At 37.0% G+C, this 9666-nt stretch overlaps 3 non-coding genes across 3 annotated transcripts; all 3 read right to left on the reverse strand.

Moving 5' to 3' along the window:
- Nucleotides 1–400: 400 nt before the first annotated feature.
- Nucleotides 401–492, reverse strand: Trnak-uuu. The gene is given in 2 exon segments: nt 401–436; nt 456–492. It is a non-coding gene; the product is annotated as a tRNA-Lys (tRNA).
- A 5959-nt stretch (nt 493–6451) lies between these two features.
- Nucleotides 6452–6543, reverse strand: Trnak-uuu. The gene is given in 2 exon segments: nt 6452–6487; nt 6507–6543. It is a non-coding gene; the product is annotated as a tRNA-Lys (tRNA).
- A 2640-nt stretch (nt 6544–9183) lies between these two features.
- Trnak-uuu lies at nt 9184–9275 on the reverse strand. Its single transcript is given in 2 exon segments — nt 9184–9219; nt 9239–9275. It is a non-coding gene; the product is annotated as a tRNA-Lys (tRNA).
- Between the last annotated feature and the right edge of the window lie 391 nt (nt 9276–9666).

A 9666-nucleotide genomic window follows, 5' to 3' on the forward strand; every position in this document is an offset into this window, starting at 1 on the left:
TTACCATTGAAAGACTGACTAGCTGCAAAGATATCAACAAATTTTTTCTTCTTTCTCTCCTTCTTCCTTTCCTTCTCTTTTTCTTTAACACACCTTTAAGATACAAAAACACACATGATCTCTCTCTCTCACGTTCTCCCCATTCTTCACCCTCTTGTAGTATCTTATATCTCTCCCCGCCCCTACACACACAATAATGCTATAAAAGGAGACAAAATTCCTGCAAAAGTTCAATTTGAAAACTCCACCAGAGTGGACCAAAGCGCTTTTATATGATATATGATTCATAAAAAATGTAACATACTAATAAATATCTGTAAGTATAAAACCATCCAGCAAATATAAAACCAACCAGTCAATTGGACATTTCTTCTGCGACAATTTCCAAAAGAAAAATCGTCGCCCGCAGAGGGACTTGAACCCGCGACCCTCAGATTTCATAACGCAGCAGTTCTTAAAAGTCTGATGCTCTACCGACTGAGCTATGCGGGCTTCCATCCGTTCAGTTTAACTTTTAGACAAATGAAATATTATGGACTTAGCTAGACATTCCTTGTTAACTGAAACGATTGTGGTATAAAGCTGTCATCTGATATCTTATGTCACCCCGTAGTGATTACTAATAATTCCTTCACATTTACTACTGATATTTAATATTGTAATTCGTTCACTCATCAAGTCCCATCCTGGTAAAGTCATACTTGTCATACAAAATGTATATACACTACTCTCTTTCAATTATAATCATAACAATGTTCTCCACCAAATTAAATGGCTTAAATTATTTCTATAATAATTTGTACTAGATGAAGGACCAATTTTGTAAAGTAAACTGTATTAAACACATACACACACACACACAAACACACAGGCACACACAGACACACACACACACACACACACACACACACACAAACAGTACTACACATATGTACATATACATAAATATTAATAATCTTTCATCCAGATTCTCCAACGCATATCAGCACAGGAATCAAACACTGGATTGAAAGAGTTATACAGTGGTATAAATGTCAACACAATTATTTCTTCTTCTTCTCTTTCTTCTATCTTCCTTCTCCAGCGACAACCCTTCCAGATACACAGGCACCCACACACACATGTGCACACACACACACACACACATGTGCACACACACACGTGCACACATACATGTGCACACATACATGTGCACACACATACACACACACACACACACACACACACACAAAACAATGATAAAAAGAAATCCAGACAATTTTTTGAGAAGTGACATTTTGCCCCCCTTGAAGTGGTCAGTTGAGTTTGCCATTTCTAAAAGCCAAGAAATATTTTCTATTGAAAGACTCACCAGTTGTAAAAATGTAAACACATTTTTTTCTTCTTTCTCTCCTCCTCCTTCCTTTCATTCCCTTTCCCATTTGACACCTTATTCAGATACACAGACACCCACACGCACACACACACACACACACACACACACACACACACACACACGCACACACTCTCTCTCCCTCCACAAGACAAGGATAAAAAGAAATCCAGACAATTTTTTGAAAAGGGACATTTTGCTCCCCTTGGAGTGACCAGCTAGGTTTGCCATTTCTAAAAGCCAAGAATCCCTTACCATTGAAAGACTGACCAGCTGCAAAGATATCAGTAATTTTTCTTCTTTCTCTCCTCCTTCTTCTTCGTGTCCTCTTTTTCTTTAACACTTATTTAAGATACAAAAACACACGATCTCTCTCTCTCACTTTCTCCCCATTCTTCACCCTCTTGTAGTATCTTATATCTCTCCCCGATCCCTACACACTCAATAATACTATAAAAGGAGACAAAATTCCTGCAAAAGTTCAATTTAAACCTCCAATAGAGTGGACGAAAGCCTTTTATGATATATGATCCATAAAAAATGTAGCATACTAATAAATATCTGTAAATATAAAACCATCCAGCAATATAAAACCAACCAGTCAATTGGACCAAAAGAAAAATCGTCGCCCGCAGAGGGACTTGAACCCGCGACCCTCAGATTTCATAACTCGGCATTTCTTAAAAGTCTGATGCTCTACCGACTGAGCTATGCTGACTGACACATGATTCAACGAAAATTTAGATAGATTAAATCGAATTTTTTTGAATTCGGAAATGCCCAACGTCGTCGAGTCATATCGAGGGAATGCCCATATATTAACAATTGGCTGTGTTTTCATGGCGTCACTCTGTTAGCTTACGCTAATGTATATTGACTATTCTTTACAGGTTTCTATTAAATGTGTGATTGTGATTTTCATTCTTTATCAAAGGATATCTATCTCTCTATATATCTTGTTTTCTGGCACTAATATCATAATATCTTATATAATCAATGGTGTTGTTCTTAATGCGCAGTTGTGGTGCAACGAAGTTTAATATATGAAAATACATGATAATATAAGAGGAGCCATTGTGTGTGATTTTAGATGGCTGAAATGGATCTAGTACCATTTAAATATATGTCTCTTTATAGATGAAAACTGTAGTCAGAGATCTATACTCATGCTTCAGAGAGTTACAGGGTGAAAATGTATTCGACCACGAGAAAAATGAAATGGTATTGCAAGAAAATAATATGTCGCCCGCAGAGGGACTTAAAAACCGCGACCCTCAGATTTCATAACTCGACAGTTCTTAAAAGTCTGATGCTCTACCGACTGAGCTATGCGGGCTTCCGGCCGCCCAGTTTAACTTTTAGACGATTGAAATATTATGGACTTAGCTACACATTCCTTGTTAACTGAAACGATTGTTGTATAAAGCCGTCATCTGGTATCTTACGTCACCTCGTAGTGATTACTAATAATTCCTTCACATTTACTGCTGATATTTAATGTAGTAATTCGTTCACTCATCAAGTCCCATCCTGGTAAAGTCAAATTGGTCATTCAAAATGTATATACACTACTTCTTTCAATTATAATCTTTTCTACCCTAGGCACAAGGCCCGGCATTTTTGTGGAGGGGGCCAGTCGAATAGATCGACCCCAGTGCGCAGGTGGTATAATATAGCACTGTACCTATGCCTATGTTTAGCCCCTTGTGGGTAATAAAGAACAGGTATAAATAGCCCTCATCTGTTTCAGTTGGGACACGAGAACTATTATGAAGTATTTTTCCATATTTCTCCTGAAAGAGGTGTCATTCTTTGGACATTTGTAGAAAGAAAAGATCTTAAATTTTCCTTCTCACATGTATCTGGGTATTTACTCAGCGAAACACCTAGAAACATGTGGAGAAGGAAAATTTAAGATCTTTCCCTTCTACAAATGTCCAAAGAATGACACCTCCTTCAGGAGAAATATGGAACATACTTCATAACAAAGTTCCCCACCAAATTAAATAGCTGAAAATATTTCTATAATATTTTGTACTAGATGAAGGACCAATTTGTAAAGTAAAATTGTATTAAACACACACACCACACACACACACACACACACCACCACATGCACACAAACAGTACTACACATATGTACATATACAAAATAAAAACTCTTTCATCCAGATTCTCCATCCCATATCAGCACAGGTATCACACATTGGATTGAAAGACTCACCAGTTGCAAAATGTAAACACATTTTTTTTCTTGTTTCCCTCCTCCTCCTCCTTCCTTTCATTCCCGTTCCCATTTGACACTTCCTTTCAGATACACAGACACCAAACACACGCACTCTCTCTCTCTCTCTCTCTCTCTCTCTCTCTCTCACAAGACAATAATATGAAAGAAATCCAGACAATTTATTTAAAAGTGACATTTTGCTCCGCTGGAGTGACCAGCTGGTTGCCCATTTCTAAAAACTAAGAATTACTTACCATTGAAGACTGACCAGCTGCAAGATATCAGCAATTTTTTCTTCTTTCTCTCCTTCTTCTTTCTTTCCTTCTCTTTTCTTAACACTTCTTTAAGATACAAAAAAACACACGATCTCTCTCTCTCTCACTCACTTTCTCCCCATTCTTCACCCTTGTAGTATCTTATATCTCTCCCCGCCCCTACACACTCAATAATACTATATAAGGAGACAAAATTCCTGCAAAAGTTCAATTTGAAAACTCCACAGGGTGGACGAAAGCGCTTTATATGATATATGATTCATAAAATCATGTAACATGCTAGTAATTATCTGTACATATAAACATACAATACATATCTGTAAATATAAAACCATCCAGCAAATATAAAACCAACCAGTCAATTGGTCATTTCTTCTGCAACAATTTCCAAAAGAAAATTTGTCGGCCGCAGATGGACTTGAACCCGTGACCCTCAGATTTCATAACACGGCAGTTCTTAAAAGCCTGATGCTCTACCGACTGAGCTATGCGGGCTGACATACGCGTCATGGAAATTTAGATAGATTAAATCTTTTGAACTTAGCTACTAGATACATACGTACAACATACATACATACATACATACATACATACATACACTACATGCATGCATGCATACATGCATGCATGCATGCATGCATGCATGCATACATACAATACATCATACATGCACACATACATACATACATACATACATACATACATACATACATACATACATACATACATACTACACACACCAAATACTCAGATGAATCTGAGGGTCGCGGGTTTAAGTCCCTCTGCGGGCGACGAGTTTTTGTTTTTAGAATTGTCCCAGAAGAAATAACCAATTGACTGGTTTCAAATATGGGAATTCAATTTCTATAATTCAATTGATTGGATGTGGAAACAGCTGCAAGCAGGAATTTCTTCGCATGAATTCGAATTTCTTTGAATTCGGAAATGCCCGATGTCGTCGAGTCATATCGAAGGAATGCCCTATATTAACAATTGGCTGTGTCTTTATGGGGTCACTCTGTATGCTCCACGCTAATGTATTTGACTATTCTTTACATATCTATAATATATATATATATATATATATATATATATATATATCATATATATATATATATATGACAAAAAGAAGATGGAAGAAAAAAGAAGTACAGAAGTTATCTATTCAAGAATTCGAATTCCTGCAGAGAAATTCCTGCTTGCAGCTGTTTTCCACACCAAATCAATACAATAAAAGAAATTTAAATTATCACATTTGAAACCAGTCAATTAGGTATTTCTTCTTCAGGGACATTTTCCAAAGAAAGAAATCGTCGCCCGCAGAGGGACTTGAAACCGCGACCCGCAGATTTCTCACTTGACAGTTCTTAAAAGTCTGATGCTCTACCGACTGAGCTATGCGGGCAGACAATTACACCCAACGAAAATTTAGATAGATTAAATCTTTTGAACTTAGCTACTATAAACATACGTACATACATGGAAACATACATACATCTACATACATACATACAACATACATACATACATACATACATACATACATACATACATACATACAATACTACTGTAATGGTTACAGTTCCCATTGCACATCTCAGATCGTTATAATCCTACATAACACATATTGGCATTCTTTCGATATAACTCGACAACGCATTTTACGAAATTCATTAAAAGATGTCTGTGGCGTTTCGTCGCCATATAGGTTTTAGGGTTAGGGTTTTGGGTTAAGGTTTTAGGGTTAGGGTTAAGGTTTTAGGTTTAGGGTCGGGTTTTTAGGGTGAGGGCTGTCATAAATAGCAGTGACAAACGAAATATACACCACCGGAAGTTCTTGCTGACAATAACAGCATTAATTTTATTCAGCTGATACACGTTATCGATTGGTTGAAATTATCGAAACACGAGAACTTTAAGGTGAAATATCTTCGCAAATATAAGTTTTTCTCAAAAATACTAAGAGTAAAACATGTTTTATATGACACATTCTACCAGTGTCCGAAGTTTGAAAGTGTTTAGTTAGAAAAAATTATTTTTTAATCTGTAGGTCTTGTTTTCTGGCACTAATATCATAATATCTTAAAATTAATAATCAGTGGTCTTGTTCTTAATGTGTTACCAGTGGTGCACAAAGTTTGATATATGAAAATACATGAAAATTTAAGAGAGCTATTGTGTGTGATTTTTAGATAGCTGAAATGGATCTAGTACGATGTAAATATACGTTTGTTTGTAGATGAAACTGTAGTCAGAGATCTCTATCATGCTTCACAGAATTGCCAGGGCCGTCAGTTAATTTACTTGTGACAATGATTAAATTTTACTTGTTTCAGTCATTAACTGTGGCCAATATATGACATAGCGCGGTAGGAATAAAACAGCAAAAAACTGAATGCTAATGGAAATAGAAGAGCGTAACAATATTCGAAACCGGAATGACACATTGCCAAACTGGAAAATGTGATGAGCAGCAAGAAAAGATAGAGCCAAAAGGGAAAACATTGTAACAGTAGCAGAGTGAAAATGTATTCGACTACGAGAAAAAAAAAATGGCATTGCAAGAAAATAATATGTCGCCCGCAGCGGGACTTGAACCCGCGACCCTCAGATTTTATTACTCGACAGTTCTTAAAAGTCTGATGCTCTACCGACTGAGCTATGCGGGCTTCCGTTAAGCCAGTTTAACTTTTAGACAAATGAAATATTATGGACTTAGCTAGACATTCCTTGTTAACTGAAACGATTGTTGTATAAAGCTGTCATCTGATATCTTATGTCACCCCGTAGTGATTACTAATAATTCCTTCACATTTACTACTGATATTTAATGTAGTAATTCGTTCACCCCATCAAGTCCCATCCTGATAATTATGGTCATTCAAAATGTATATACACTACTCACTTTCAATTAAAATCTTTTCTACTCTAGGCACAAGGCCCGACATTTTTGTGGACGGGCGCGAGTCGAAAAGATCGACCCCAGTACGCAGCTGTATAATATAGCCATCAGTTATTTCAGTTGCATCACGCAATATCTCCCCCCCCCTCCAACACCACCACTACCACCTCTATCTTCATCATCATCATCATCATCATCATTATCACCACTCGAACATTGCTGTCGAGAGTTCTAGGATTCAAGGGGGCAGTTACCTCGTCTCTATGGCGTGTAGGTGACCGTATTACTGCAATGCTCCTCAATGAGATGCCAGTCCATTGCAGAAATACTCATTGCAGATGAGTGGACAACAGTGGACTACTACTACATACACACACACACACGCACGCACGCACGCACACACACACACTCACACACACACACACTCACACACACACACTGTAATAAGACAACAAGGAAGTGTATTTGTTTGACGCTGGGGAATGAAAAATGTGCTTTACTTTTCGCGCCTACGCTCTTCAATAGAAAGGGATAAGAGAAAATAAACAGAGAAAGAAAAACAATGAAAAAATCTTGTAGATTTCAGCGGTCCAACATGGCGATTTATTGGAGAAAAAAAGAGGTTGAAAGGAGCGAGATAATAATTAAGAAGAGGTTTATGATAATAAAGTGCTAGTGATGGCAAGAAGAGAAGGGGCGCGTGCGTGTGTGTTTATGCGAGAATGGTGTGTGTGAGTGAGCAAGTGTGTGTGAATAGGGGTGAGTAACTCTGACGTGCGTGTTTGTGCGTATATAACGTGTGTGTGTGTGTGTTAGTGTATGTGACCAAGAGTGTGCATGTATATGATGTATGTATGTATGAGGGCGCAGTTATCTTTGTGTATGTATTTTGCGTGTGTCAATGCGTATATATATATACAGTACTTTACATACATATATATACATACACACACACACACACACACACACACACACACATATATATATATATATATACAAATTTATATATATATATATATATATATATATATATATATAATTGTCAAAAAGAAGAGAGAAAAAATGAAGTACAGAAGTTTATTTATTCAAAGAAATTCGGATTCCTGCAGAGAAATTCCTACTTGCAGCTGTTTCCACACCAAATCAATCAATTAAAGAAATGTAATGATCACATTTGAAACCAGTGAATAGGTATTTCTTCAGGACAATTTCCAAAGAGAAATCGTCGCCCGCAGAGGGACTTGAACCCGCGACCCTCAGATTTCATCACTTACAGTTCTTAAAGTCTGATGCTCTACCGACTGAGCTATGCGGGCTGACAAGTCATCAACGAAAATTTAGATAGATTAAATCTTTGAACTTAGCTACATATACATATGTACATACATACAAACATTCATACATACATACAATACTACTGGCAATGGCTACAGTTCCATTACACAATCTCAGATCGTTATAATCCTACATATCATATATTGGCATTCCTAGATATAACTCGACAACGCATTTTAATAAACTCATAAACATTGTCTGTGGGTGTATCGTCGACAACTAGGTTTAGAGCGTTAGGGTTAGGGGTTAGCGTTAAGGTTTTAGGTAGGGTTGGGGTTTTGAGTTAGGGTTGTCATAAATAGCAGTGACAAACGAAATATCCACCACCGAATTTCTTGTTGATAAACAACAGCAGTCATTTTATTTATCTGAATACACGTCATCGATTGCTTGAAATTATCAAAATCTTCGTAAATTAAGTTTTTCTCAAAAATGCTAAGAGTAAAACATGTTTATATGACACATTCTACCAGTGTCCGAAGTTTGAAAGTGTTTAGTTAGAAAAATTTTTTTTTAAATCTGTAGGTCAAAGGTAAAGATCCTATCTTGTTTTCTGGCACTATATCATAATATCTTAAAATGTAATAATCAGTGGTCTTGTTCTTATGTGTTACCAGTGGTGCAACGAAGTTTGATATATGAAAATACATGACAATTTAAGAGGAGCTACTGTGTGTCATTTTAGATGGCTGAAATGGATCTAGTACGATGTAAATATATGTTAGTTTGTAGATGAAAACTGTAGTCAGAGATCTATACCCATGCTTCACAGAATTGCCAGGGCAGCCAGATAATTTACTTGTGAGAATGTTTAAATTTTACTTGTTTCAGTCATTAGACTGTGGCCGAGATGCTGACAGCGTGGTAGGAATAAAAGAGCAAAAGCCTGAATGCTAATGGAAATAGAAGAGAGTAAAAATATTTCGAAAGACCAGAATGACATTGCCAAGCTGGAAAATGTGATGAGCAGCCAGAAAAGATTGAGCCAAAAGGGAAAAACAATTGTACAGTAGCAGGGTGAAAATGTATTCGACTACGAGAAAAAAAATGGTATTGCAAGAAAATAATATGTCGCCCGCAGAGGGACTTGAACCCGCGACCCTCAGATTTCATAACACGACAGTTCTTAAAAGTCTGATGCTCTACCGACTGAGCTATGCGGGCTTCCGTTAAGCCAGTTTAACTTTTAGACAAATGATATTATGGACTTAGCTAGACATTCCTTGTTAACTGAAACGATTGTTGTATAAAGCTGTCATCTGATATCTTATGTCACCCGTAGTGATTACTATATTCCTTCCACATTAACTACTGGTATTTAATATAGCATTCGTTCACTCATCAAGTCCCATCCTGGTAAAGTCATATGGTCATTCAAAATGTATATACACTACTCACTTTCATTATAATCTTTTCTACTCTAGGCACAAGGCCCGACATTTTTGTGGACGGCGCGAGTCGAAAAGATCGACCCCAGTACGCAGCTGGTATAATATAGCCATCAGTTATTTCAGTTGCATCACGCAATATTTCCTCCTCCTCCACCACCACCACT

This window comes from Octopus sinensis, linkage group LG6 (genome assembly GCF_006345805.1).
Source record: "Octopus sinensis linkage group LG6, ASM634580v1, whole genome shotgun sequence".
Taxonomy (NCBI): Eukaryota; Metazoa; Mollusca; class Cephalopoda; order Octopoda; family Octopodidae; genus Octopus; species Octopus sinensis.